Below are 13,592 nucleotides of genomic sequence, written 5' to 3'. Positions count from 1 at the left end.
GTCGTAGGAACTTTAAGAAATCAAAAGCATCATAACACTTGTTTCCCCAAAAAAAAAAAAAAAAAAGGTCTTTTCAGAACTAACTCTTTGTACCAAAACGAGCTCCAAGAGCATATTAGCTGATATTTTCTCGCCGCTTTCTTTTAGTGCGCGACCGGGTGCGCGCACCCACCTATCACGTAGAAGCAGCGACACACGCATATGCAGTTATGTGACTTTAAAACAACACTTCCAATTGGTTCTTACTAGTTTCTATTCTGCAATTTACACGGAACACTCCATCCACTTCCCTAGAAAACCAGCTTATCGAAAAACTTTTAAAGCCTCCCCTTATGAAACATTCGACATCGTTCACATAGCAGTGTAGTAAATAGCACTAGATACACTCCGTCCCTTAATTATAAGAGACTTATCAGTATGTGAGAAAAACTTTTGTTTTCACGTGATAATGTGAAATGCTGAGTCTGTTACAGAATTTTTTTTCACATATATGTTACTATTCTCCTTCGACCACTAACACCATAGAAAATACCACCAATAGCGGTGATATTTTGTACACCGACAACGGGCGATTTCTATCGCTTAGAGCCCTTGCTATTATAAAGTTTTATTTCCTAAGTCTCTGATCTCCAACTGTGCAACGTGACTCCCCTGTGTGTCGTAATGAGGTGCTAAGAGCAGCACGTACACTATACTGTGACTAAGCATCCATAAATTCCGCGGACATTTCTACCCTGCTATCTGCAATTATAAACATCAAAAGGAGCTATGCTGCCCCCCTTGGAGAGGCCTCACTCCCACTGCTACAAAGGCTTGGCAGTCGCCAAGATGCACAAAAACAGCGTCTCGGATCCATTGAACTTCTGTGACGGTCTCAATGAAAATAAGCACTAAACAATATTCAAGTATGTAGTATTCCTTCTACTTGGTTAGAGACTAAACATTTACTGCAGCGCTGCAGCGATTTCTTCCGCAAATAAACCTTGGTATTAATGAGGTTTAACGCAAATGCGGTAAAAATCGTTGCAAAGCATAAGTATCACAAAAAAATCAGGATTATTCATGGATAGCGACCTAATGCTATTAGCCATGTTATCCACCTCCCATTGGATAACATAGCTAAAAACTACTCAGGGCAGGTCTTAGCTTTTAGAAATATTCCCGCCTAGCGCAAATATCTCCAAAAGCTAGTAATAAGAGATAGCGATGTTAAAGACTATTTTCAGTCGCTAACATCTTGGCAAGCCCACTTTGTATCTCATTAGATATAAATGCAACTGACATGCAAAGTGCGGCCCAAAATGTTCACCATCTTCTACTAAGTGTTGCTAACTGGTGTTAGCAGCAGCTAGGTAATAGAGAGATAATTTTATCTCTGCTTTCTTGACGTTTAAAGCAAAAAAAACACAGATAAACACCCTTCATAATATACCTCTATATTCAAATTGAAGTAGGCGTGGCCCAGAAAGTCACTGAGTAAAATCTCATAAATGACAGTCAACCAATTTCAATACGTATTACTTCAGAAGAACATTCTTTATGATACAGGGCTCTAGAATGACAGACATATCTCGTCTTTATAAAAACCCTTCAGGTTTTTTTAACAGCTGTTAAATGCTTCCATACTCATCACAAACCTGCTCCATCATGAACATTGCCTGATCTGTCCTCAGGACGGACAACATTTGTGATGAACTTGCCGCTGTGCATGCAGAACACTAACATTGTGCTTCCTTAACACGTTCTATTCAGTAAGCAGGACCATGACGGAACCACTCTATCATAAACACACTTGAACCATGACTCATAAAAGGAGTAGCTCAATCATGACCATGCAAGTCCCACTAAGCCCCCCAGCCCCCTAATCTTCAGTCAGAATTGGAACTGCAACACAGGATTTAAAGTCCTGCAAAGAACACCATGTAACATTTAATATCATATACACCATTGTTTTCATATATCACTTTTGCTAAACTCACTCAGTGAAATATCGCTCATTTTATTAAATCACTTTTAAAGCATACCTTCTAACAATGCACCCAATCCTATGTGGAAGTGTTCAATATAAAAGATGACATTGCTTTAAGAAGGATAGAGAAATAAATAACACAATGTTGTAAAAATTTCTTTATTATATATACTTACCTAATAAAAAGAAAAAAACAAGTAAATTTCTTATGAAAACGTAGCACCTGTTGAAAGAAATTAAAAATAAAAATATAAAGTATATTATTTATAGAAAAAACAATACGAAACAATAAGACAGATGCAAAGAAAACTGTCAGATATTATTAATTAAACTTACCTTATAAATATAATATCTGTGGAGGAGAGTAAAAAAAAAATCTGTTATAATACATATTTCTGAATGTAATGTAGCAAAATAAGTAAACAACATATTAAATGATTTATTTTTGCTGTCCTCAGAAAACATTGATTTTCAATATCAAGAGTGATTTCAATATTAATCATCATATAACAGCGGGGGAAAAAAACACAATCAAAATGATTGTGTTTAAAAAACCCATACAAAATCTGCATACATATTATAAATACTTGAAAAAAACATGTCTTAAATGTTTTTCTCAAATTCACAATTTCTTGAGTAAGCACACTACATCTTCCACAGTTACAACCTAATTAAAGTATACCACTTATTTTTCAAGATATCTCAACAAAATCCCGTGCAGCAATCTCCTATAAAAAATGTATTTGAAAGACACAGTTTCTTCTCTCATACCTTTCCGCGTGGCCAAATTGTATAAGCTAACTCATTATCTTTTAAATACCTCTCCCAAACACTTACGTCCATATAAGTTTCTAAATAATTCTCAAAAGTACTCATTTTCTTCTCTCATATTTTTCCACGTGGCCAAATACTATGAGTTAAGTAGTTTTTTTCTGAAATTTTGTAATCTTAGTCTTATCTATTGTTTTCTGTACTTTCACAATCAAAATTTGTACCATATTTTATACCATCAAACATTAAGTAAATTTGTACCTGATGTTATCAATATGCAAAACACAAATTTCATTTATAGATTTGAACACCCTTATTTACATGATATTTCTAAACTAGTAAGTTTCAGATCTTTATAGTATAAATATTCCTACAGCAAATCATTCTACTGAAATTTGGGTTACAAAAATAACAAATAAGAGTTACTTAAGGCAAAAGGCAAACGTTTTTTAAAAGTCAATTGGCTATCATTGCAAAGTGTCCAGCCAGTAGCACACTTCAAATAAGCCGTATAATGTCCTGATGATGTAGAATGCCCTACATGATAAATAATGGCTACAGTTACAAATGTTCTTCTAGAAATAGAAACTTGAGAAGCCACAAAATATTTAATTAAAGTGGATAATTTACTCCCATCAGCTCTGCATCGTTGAAACATTAAAATTACATATTGTCCGTATCTATGGATAAATAAAGTTGATAACATTTCAGACTTGCATTGAGAACAGACCATGTTTTGATGTGCATCTTTAACTAGTTTATTAAAAGGCACTTCTTTGCAGTCTGGTAATGTCAAATATAAAAATCTTTCACTGGGTATCTCAGTACTACTTAAAAATGAGCAATTATCACACTTATGTTCCCATTTATAAGAAAGCCCAAAAAGACTATCAATATCTACACCTTCATCTTCCAAAGCTGTAAACATATACATAATAAATTCCTGACAATCTTGCTGTATATTCTGAGAAAACTGATTTACTTCTGCACATATATCTAAAACATTCCTTAATTCCGAAACACTTCCTACTTCATTATCACCACTACTACACGTTTCAAATATAGAATTTAAAGAATGACAAAAGGTATGCTCCTGATTTTCTATAATCTGTTCCTTAACATTTTTCAGAAAGAAAACAACATTAACTACTACATTTGCATAGCAGTTGACACCACACCTATTTTCCAACTTAAATCCAACAATCTCTTCAATACTAACAGTTTTGCTAGAGCTACCAACAACAGCTACATCTTTTTTTCGTCGTTTCTGGACTACTTCAGCACATTTGTCCTCATTTTTCCTTTTCTGACCAACTATACGCCTTTCAATTAAAGGATATTGAGGTAAACTTGGAGCATATTCTCTTCTTAACCTATTGTACTCCTTCACACAATTTAAATCTGCACTAATCTTTGTCTCATCATAATCAATTAGATAAAGTCCACATAAAGTTCTAACACGCGACAGAGCAACATACGCCATGCCCTCTTTAAATACAGTACTTCCAATATTTACCAAAGCACAATCTACACTTAAACCTTGAGATTTATGTATAGTCACTGCATATGCCAAGCAAATTGGAAATTGCTTACGACGGACATATAAGTCTTTCACAAGCAAAAAACGAGTTGAACATCGACTAATTTGTTGAACTTCCTCAATCCCATCAAATTTTATCCTCAAAAATTCAATCTCATCTCTATTGGTATAATTCACAAAACCAACAACATTACCCATTGCTCCATTTACCAATCCTCTTTCTACATGTAAATGTCTTCTTAAAATTATCCGACAATTTAAACATACATACAGATTTTTCTCTAAACCAGCAGTTTTAGCTATAGTTTTTTGAAGAGAATCCAATTTCAATTTCAACTTTTCAGACAAAACAATAGTACTACCTTCATGCTCTATTCTATCTTTAGCTTCAAGTTTCTTAATTTCTTGCTTTTCTAAATTAAACATTTTCTCATTAAAAACTGAACATTCTTTCAGAGTTGGCATCAAGCATATCACTGACTTATCTACAACCTCTTTACTATATATTCTCTCAGGAACATTGTCTTCATTAGGAAACAGCTTGGAAAGTAATCGCGTTCGTAGAGTCTGTTTTGCATCTTCAGTTAATTTTCCAATCCTAATATCTTGAAGAATACTTCCATATTTAGTATCCTTTGCCTGTCGCATATTTTGAATCAGTTCAGTATATTTGAAATGTGACCATATATTTACATTTCCAATACTGCCCAGGCACTTTCTGGTCTCCTCATGTGTAACAGTTTCAAATACAGGTTGTCCTTTCACAGGAGTCAGCTGCAGTAGATCTCCAAAAACTATGACATGTTTACCTCCAAATAACACATCATACTCTGTCTTAAGTGTCTGTTGCATTCTTAAATGCACAAAAGCAAGCATTAAATTGGAGACCATGCTTACTTCATCAATAATAAGAAGTTTCATTTTTTTAAGGACTCTAGAAACTTCAAAACAAGCTTCTCCAGATAGCTTCTGATATTGTAATTTATTTTCATGTTCAACTGGCAGCATCAGCAAACGATGTAAAGTTACACCTTTTATATTATGTGCTGCCAATCCAGTTGGAGCAGTAACAACACACGACAGTGTTGACTGAGTTGTTTGCTGTAAATATGTAGTAATTCCTTTAATTAGGAAACTTTTACCAGTCCCAGCAACTCCACTTACATATAATCGAATAGGCTCAAATGACATACATGAGCAATCTTTTCTCTCATGAAAAAAGCCATGCTCAATGTGCTCTGTCACTTCATCATATATCTGTCTTTGCTCAACATTAAACTGCTTCTTTAATTCTTCTAAGTCGATTATTTCCTCTTGACCTTGCTGCATTGCGCTTTCCACCTCATCCATGGCGGTGGCTGCTTCATTTTGAATAATTGGTTGTCCCAGTGGATCTTGACTTAATGATGCCGAACTTTGACTATCTTGTGAACTATCTCTAGCAATCTCTGCTGCAATTGTTGCTTCTTGCTCTATTTCGTCATTCAACATTTGGAGATAATTGCTGAAAACAGGGCATTCAATACTACTTTTAGATGCTTGAATGAATCTTCATAACTATCAAAGTCTCCAAGTAGTTCCTCTTCTCTACGCCATGGTTTAAAGAGTTGCAAAAGAGCAAAATAGTAAAATTCTCTCTTATCAGGTGTTTCGCAACTCAGTTTCCGATGATTTATCAAGTGTCTTTTTCTTTGTTTTACCAGACATCCTTCATGTCCAATTACAGCATGTACACCTTTATCAATATTCTCGGTAACATTTCTCTTAAAAGTATAATTTTGAAGTATTTCATACAGACAAATGTTTTCAAGCAGAGTACTTCTATTTGGATAGTATGTATCCAACATATTTGTTTTCAAAATGTCTGTACTGTTTGGTTCTTTCTGCGCTAAGTACTCAATTTCTTGCACAGGTTTTAGAACACGGTTTCGTGTTTCTGCTAGGCCCAAACTCACCCAGAGAATAGTCCTTGACTTCGCATAAAGACTTGCTGATGATAATCTATCACAACATTCATATGCTCCAATTTCTCGATGAGACACCATCTTCAAACTGTACGTATATAATTTCTTGCTCAGGCTCTTTTCATGAGAAATGTCTTCCCACATCTCCTTCAGTTCCGTCTTTTCAGATTTCGTGATGTAAGACGTTACATATCGAGCCACAGCAATAGAGTTGTCTGCAACATATTGTATGTCCATGTTAGCATTCCACATGGACAAAATGACTGGATTATAGTCTTTAATATATTTCGATTCTTCACCTCTTCTTAAATTGTACGTATTTTTAGGTGACCTCCTTCTGATATTATGTCGCAAACATGACATCAAATTGTTGACTCTTCCTTTTGAAAGTACCGGTCGTGCAAATCCAAAGCGACATTTGGTATAAAATTTGCTCTTTGATTAGAATTTTCGCCGACAATATTTTCCACAGCGATGACTTTGGAAACGTAAGACTTTTCCTCTTAAGTCCTTATCAGTGGTACTATTAGGTATGTCACAAGTGGCATACTGTTCAATAAAAGACAGTACAGTCTCATCTGAGTCTATTCCAAATTTAGGAGCATCCTTGATCCATAGCAGCATATGAATATAAGGAGCACCTCTTGCTTGATATTCTTTTCTCCAAAAGAAATCCAGTACTTCACCAAGAGGCGGATTTTTCTTGTTAGTAAGGAAAGACATCATAGTTTCAAATCTATGATTAAAATACCTGCAAACAATAACTGGATCTAATGAACACAGTTCTCCAGGTGTCTTGTAGTTTATATTTTCTATATTTGCATTCGCCTCCCGAAGAAATTCAATTAAATCTTCCCAAGCATACTCTGCACAGCTTAGAGTTAAAAACCATGTTGGTGCTCCTAAATTTCTAAGCATACACTTTAAATCTCCATGACAACGGTACCAATACTCATTAGTACCCCGCTGACAAGCCATTAAATTAATTAAATGAGAATCCAAAACACTATCTTTCTGATGCACTCTATCCATAAATTCCTTTGCTGAAATATTTTGCAGATATACACCACTTTTTAAGATATGATTTACTGCATAAGACAGACCAGATAAGTCACTCTCAAACAAAAGATGAAACAGATATGGAATACATTGGCGAAACCTTGGATCTTCTGCATATAATCTAGTTGTCCAGTACCCAGATGCAGGAATCTGCATAGGTCGATCATCATATTGTGTACCTTCACCTGTAGGAAATAACTGTGGGAAACAACGACCTTCCAAACTTTCTTCCCAGACACTAATAGGATTTCCTTTCGCCTTTCTCATCTGAAATAATTCAATAGCATTCCCTATTGCTTCTTTGGAATGCAGTGGATGAACACTGTAATGTTCATAAATTATTTCAGTTCTAGATACATCAACTTTTTCAATTTGTCCACTACACAAATCACTATCCTCTTCTTCACTTACATCTTCTTGTTCTACGTATACATCTTTGTAATACTTATTATTTTGCACTAAATACAACGTTGCCTTTTTCACTTTCCTTACATCCACTAAATCTTGCCAGATTTTCTTACTCTTTGTGGGTACACCATTCACTAGAATAACTAGAGGTTCCTCTTCTACATTTTCAACACCAATTGTTTCCATATTTTTTTTAAGATCAAGAGGCAAATACACAACTCTACCCTTTAATCCTCTTAGTAAGTCTGAAGGATTTAATTTACCAGTCTTAGGCTCCATTCAAACAATAGCCTGAAAAGGATGTACACATTGAATCAGAATCGTCTCATAAGTATTTAAATTCATCAATTCAGATGGAATATTTACCAACTCTAAATTATTGTGAACAGCTCTAGCAGGCATTTTATTTTCATCAAATTTATTATAACAATATTTACAAACACGTTGCTCAAAACCCAAATCAAAATAGTTTTCCACCAACAAATAAGTTGCAAAATCTTTCCATTGACCATTACTTTCATCTTCACTTTTTAAATATAAATCAACTAAACTCGTTTGACTTTTGTAATGAATTCGTCGACAACAGACACAAGAAAAATTTGGTTTCTCACCTGCAATCACCTTAAACTTTATTATTTCTTGTTCAAAGTTTTCAATATTTACATTCCCAACATTTTCTAACACATTTCCTTCTATAATTATATCACCTTCTGCATTATCTTCCTCGGGACCAAAATAACTTACCTCAATTTCTGCACAAATCTTCTTAACATCTAATTCACATCCATACAAAAGAGCACTATTTAACTGTTTAAGTTTAAGTGCTGGACTTTTTGCATAGTACAACTTTCTCACTAATTTTCTCATTTTAATGTGATGCACTGCTAACATCCGGAAGTGATGAAACACACTCTGACATATTTTTTTAGAGAGACAAGCCAGAGAATGGCCTTGCAGACCTATTTTCTCACGCACTCTGCATTCATCTAATTCTTGCAACATTTTAATTTTTTTCTTTAGACTTTCTTTAGTGTACTTACGTAAGAAATTGCGAAAGAAATCAATTGAATCCTGTCGTACACTACAAATGCTACTACAATTCCAACTGTAAACAGGAGCATTAGGACGTCCCTGTAAAGCTTCTCTAGCCATAACATCTTCTGCATTTCTAACCACAATTTTCTCTTTCTCAATAACACAACCATCCTTCACCTCATACGCTCGACCAGTGGTGTCAACTGCATGCAACAGATCGTTACTTTGAAAGTAACTCTCTTCATTAAAAAATGGCTCAGAAGTTGAAGTATGCATCCACTTCCCAGAAAACACTTTACAAAAATTACTCCTATTTATATGTCTCTTCCATTTACTTTTACTTTTGAAAACTCGAATCGCCTTATTTAAAATATTTATTCTATTAAGTATTAAAATAAATAACTTTCATTTTGTCTCAAATGCGCGCTCAACAAAAGCCTCTATATATAGTTTTTTTTAAAGAAAAACAGATCTTTTTTTAGAAACTTTTTCCTTTTGTAATAAATTTGCAACGACTCTGTTGTAAAACATACGCTTCCTGATTTGGCTAAATTGATTGGTCCGGGTTTTACTGTACTGACTTTCATCTTTCCTAATTCTAGTAATAGAAGTTTGTTTAACTCCAGATGTCTTTTTAGATGATGAAATCGTTTTCTCCTTCTGAACTTCAATATTTACATTTTTCCTTCCCAAAATGCTTTTGACAAACTTTTTAGTTTGCTTACCAGGAGTACTCTTCTTTATATCCGTCCTCTCAGTCTTTGAAAATAATTCTGTACTTTTCTTCTTTAAACTGTACGTCCATTTGTAGAGTTTCTTTTTTTAAATTCTGGTCGGCATCTTAATTTAAAATTTTGATGAGATTGTGAACCTGTAAGACACAAAAATAACAAATATTATAGTTCAGTACTACCATATACCGTACAAATTAAAACCACACATTCATTTTTTAATAAAATACACATAATAACAGAAAATCTCCGAACAAAGTAGTAAATCCTGTAGTGAATTTTCCTTGTAAATTTATCACACTATATATTTCTTTAAACTTCATAGACAATTTTGAATTTTTTTTTTAAAAGCATACAAACAGTACACTTTTTTCAAAAACTATCGGTCATCATAAGTGTTTTAATCTTTTTTTCTACAATCTCTTTTACACTTCATGAGAACATATCTTATCACTCTCATGAAGCACTTTATCGACGAATATATGAAGAAAACTATCATCATGAATGGTTTGCTATCACTTTTTTTTATTTATTTAAAAGTTCATAATTTAAAAGAACTTCTAACATCAGTTCATCAGAAACTTCTTCAACTTCATTGTCCTCCTCTTCTATCAGCTCTAAATATGCTGAATCTAATGAAATGTCCATAAAATAGTCATTTTCATCTTCTTCCTCTCCAACAACCGCGTCTAATATTTCCTCCATTAGTTCATTTATAATTTCAAAATTCACTTCAAATTCTTCCCCAAAAAATTCCATTGTATTTTTTTCTATAAATTCTTCTTTTTCCTTTTAAAAAATATAAAGACTAAATTATATCTTTGTCCATAAGTGTATAATTAAAAACGACCTTTACTGATTTTTAAACTACAGATAATTTTATAATCTCTAACTTATTTACTCTATAATTGTAAGATACCACATTCCTCTTGTTTTGAAAAAGAAATTGGCAATATAACTCTAAACATTGACACTGTGTTTTTTTAAAAATTAAATAATTACTGTTGATAAAAGACATTTCACTGTAAAATTTATTTTTAGATTTTCTACATATTTGAAATATTTATTACCTGTACAATAATTTTTAGAGACCCATTTCTTTTATTTCATCACTACAAAGTGCAATATGAATATATGCACTCTAAACAAAAGAATCACACTATACAAACCATTTAATTCACTTTACAGATTACTACTTCCCACAGAGACAGTTCCATTTATATTACAACAGTATACTCACCATGTCAATGTCTTACCATATGCAAAATGTCATACTTACCATGAACAACCACCTCATAATAAAACTCTACATTAATATTTAAAAAACTGCCTATACATAGTATATTCACAGATATGCAGGAAAATGAGCATTTAATTTAGATCCATATCATAATACCTCTCTCTAATTAAAAATGGAACACTGCCAAACATAATACAACAAGATTTTAAAAATAATGAGCACTTCACAAGTATTACTAAAACAAACCTGAAAGAATTATACTCCAATGATTTCTAAATCTCAACTCCTTGCAAAAGATCACATATCCCAAGCTCATTAAAACATAATTTGAACTGTCAATGGAGAACATCTCAAAAAACATATGTACTATAAGCAGATAGAACCACATGTAAAAAATTTGAGATAAAATCATGTTCAAAACATTTACAAATTATTCTTTATTATTTTCATCACCACCCACAGAACTTGCCAAAGCATAAAAAGAAACTCACCTGAAAAAAAGAATATATATTCTCAATATATAACTTCGACAGGTTAATCCTTACAGGCACCAAACACTCTAAAAATTGAAAAAATAAAAGTGTATTAACTTATAACAAACTTATTTCCTACACAATATACAATCATTATAGCATTGAACAAGCATAAGTAATAAGATTCCCAAAATACTCTCCATTAAAAATAAATACAAAATTTCTCATTTATAAAAGCATTGTGCCACAGATATGTCACTTTTCCCTATGTTAAAATTCATGCACCTACAACAGTAGGCTTTCAAAAGTAAAAGGCCAACTCACAAAACAAAAAAAGCCTTATTAATGAAACATTGCGCCGCCACTGCGTCACTTTTAGCATGGGAAAAGTGACGCACAGGTGGCGCAAGGCCGTCATAAATAAGGCCCCATGTCCATAGAGAAAAACTACAGAGCCAGCATTATACACATGCAAGCAATACACTTGCACAGAACCACAAAACACCAAGAGCCACCATGTTAATATATATCCTCAATATAATAAACCTCTGAGAATGGATACATATTTCCGTGGCAAACTCCTTAGCAATATTTAAGTGACTAGACTCCTAGAAAATTTATCAAGTCATTATGCTCCTCTCCGCTGCATAGCCGGCGACCTAATTCTTTGGAGTTCCTATATGACCGGCAGTACTGCGCCGTTTCCTTTACCACCTTGGTAAATTCAAAATGGATATCCCTCCTGCCTTCGCAAACGAGCCAGACCACATACAACTATTTTGACAGAGAATGCTTCTGTACTACGGCACCTTAACACTCTCATCTTCGAATACTTCATATCGATTATCATTTCCATATTCGTATTTCACTTGTGTGCAGCCTGTATTTCATTGCTTCAGCTGTGATTTCACATGGGCCCTGCATTTATGTCTCTGCAATTTGGTTCCTCCTGAAGCTAATTACAATCACCTCATGAATCCGTTAATTGATCATGAACAGCTTTGTTACAACAGAGGGTTTATGGCCTTTGCAGCGATACAAGGAGTTCTGGGTAATTGGAATATATTCGCAGCGGCGCAAGATTTCCTAACAGAGAGCTACATCGAAAACCCACCGAGCTGCCCTATGATGGTAAAAGACGCTCCAATAATGACAGATCATGAATACTCCTTTCCTCTTCTCAATTGGATGGCTGACATGTTTTCAGATAATAACAGTGATTTCTTGTTACAAGCACTTGCTGCCTATTTTGCCTACACAATGGACGGTTAACTCTTTCCTAACAGCGAGCTACATCGAAAACCCACCGAGCTGCCCTCTGAAAATATAAGAGGCTCCGATTTTAACAGATCATAAGTACTGCTTTACTCTTTACCATTGGATAGCTGACATACTTTCAAATGATAAAAGTGATTTCCTGTTACAAGCAGAAGCTACCTATTTTGCCTAAACAATGCTTCAATAACTCTTATATAAGCCATTGACGTCCTCATTTCCTTTTGCTTCCCTATATTCTTCACGTTCTTTTCCATATTTTCTTTTGAAGAACAGACCTCTTGGCTTTACTAAAAGTGGACATTATGATTTCGTGCTGGCTAAATTTTGATCTTTTATATGAACTACATTTGTTTCTTCAGCTACTCGATTTTCAACTTTATTTTTTTACAGTGTAATCTCAATAATTCTATTGCATATCTTATCTAAGGTTATTTCAAACATACTCGATGCAAAACTCGCTAATATATGCTACATGTGCCCTAATTAATGTGTAAATTTTAAACGAGTTTTTTATAACTGTAAACGCCATTTCGCATCTCAACTGCTTATTTCCGCCTCACACGCCTCTGCTCCTTTAATTTCCTATAAAATTATATTTTTAAAAAACTTTACAGAAAAATATGTTCTTTCAACAATATTTCCATTATTACTAGTGTTGTATTTCAAATGCAATACTGCAACCTTCAAAACATATCTCAATACAGTAGTTCTCCTCAATGGTGATTTGTGCAGCATCCAACAGATTACATACATGCACCTCTCGCCATTTTGTCGCTTTTGGCGCCTTTTTTTCCCCTCACACTGTCACATAACACAAACTTGATAGTGCTTTGCATGTAGACAGCTGATTGATAAAGTAAAGATGTATAACAACTTGCATTTTCATATATCCTTCCTAAACTAAAAGACCAGAGACCTTCTTCCACTTATTAAAATATAATATACTTCCTTTTAAGAGTGTACAATGTTTTTTTCCAACTATATTCATTTTTCTTCAACTATAGCGTTTGTATTCCATGTACTACTGACAATACCAATTACAGTGTTTTTTGCAATTTCTGTACTCATATTACATAATGATTTGCCTTTAAAACAGTAAATTTCCAAATAAACATTTAAAATAT

Source organism: Lissotriton vulgaris, chromosome 8, assembly GCF_964263255.1.
Source record: "Lissotriton vulgaris chromosome 8, aLisVul1.2, whole genome shotgun sequence".
In the NCBI taxonomy this organism is placed as follows: Eukaryota; Metazoa; Chordata; class Amphibia; order Caudata; family Salamandridae; genus Lissotriton; species Lissotriton vulgaris.
This window is presented reverse-complemented; position numbering follows the sequence as displayed.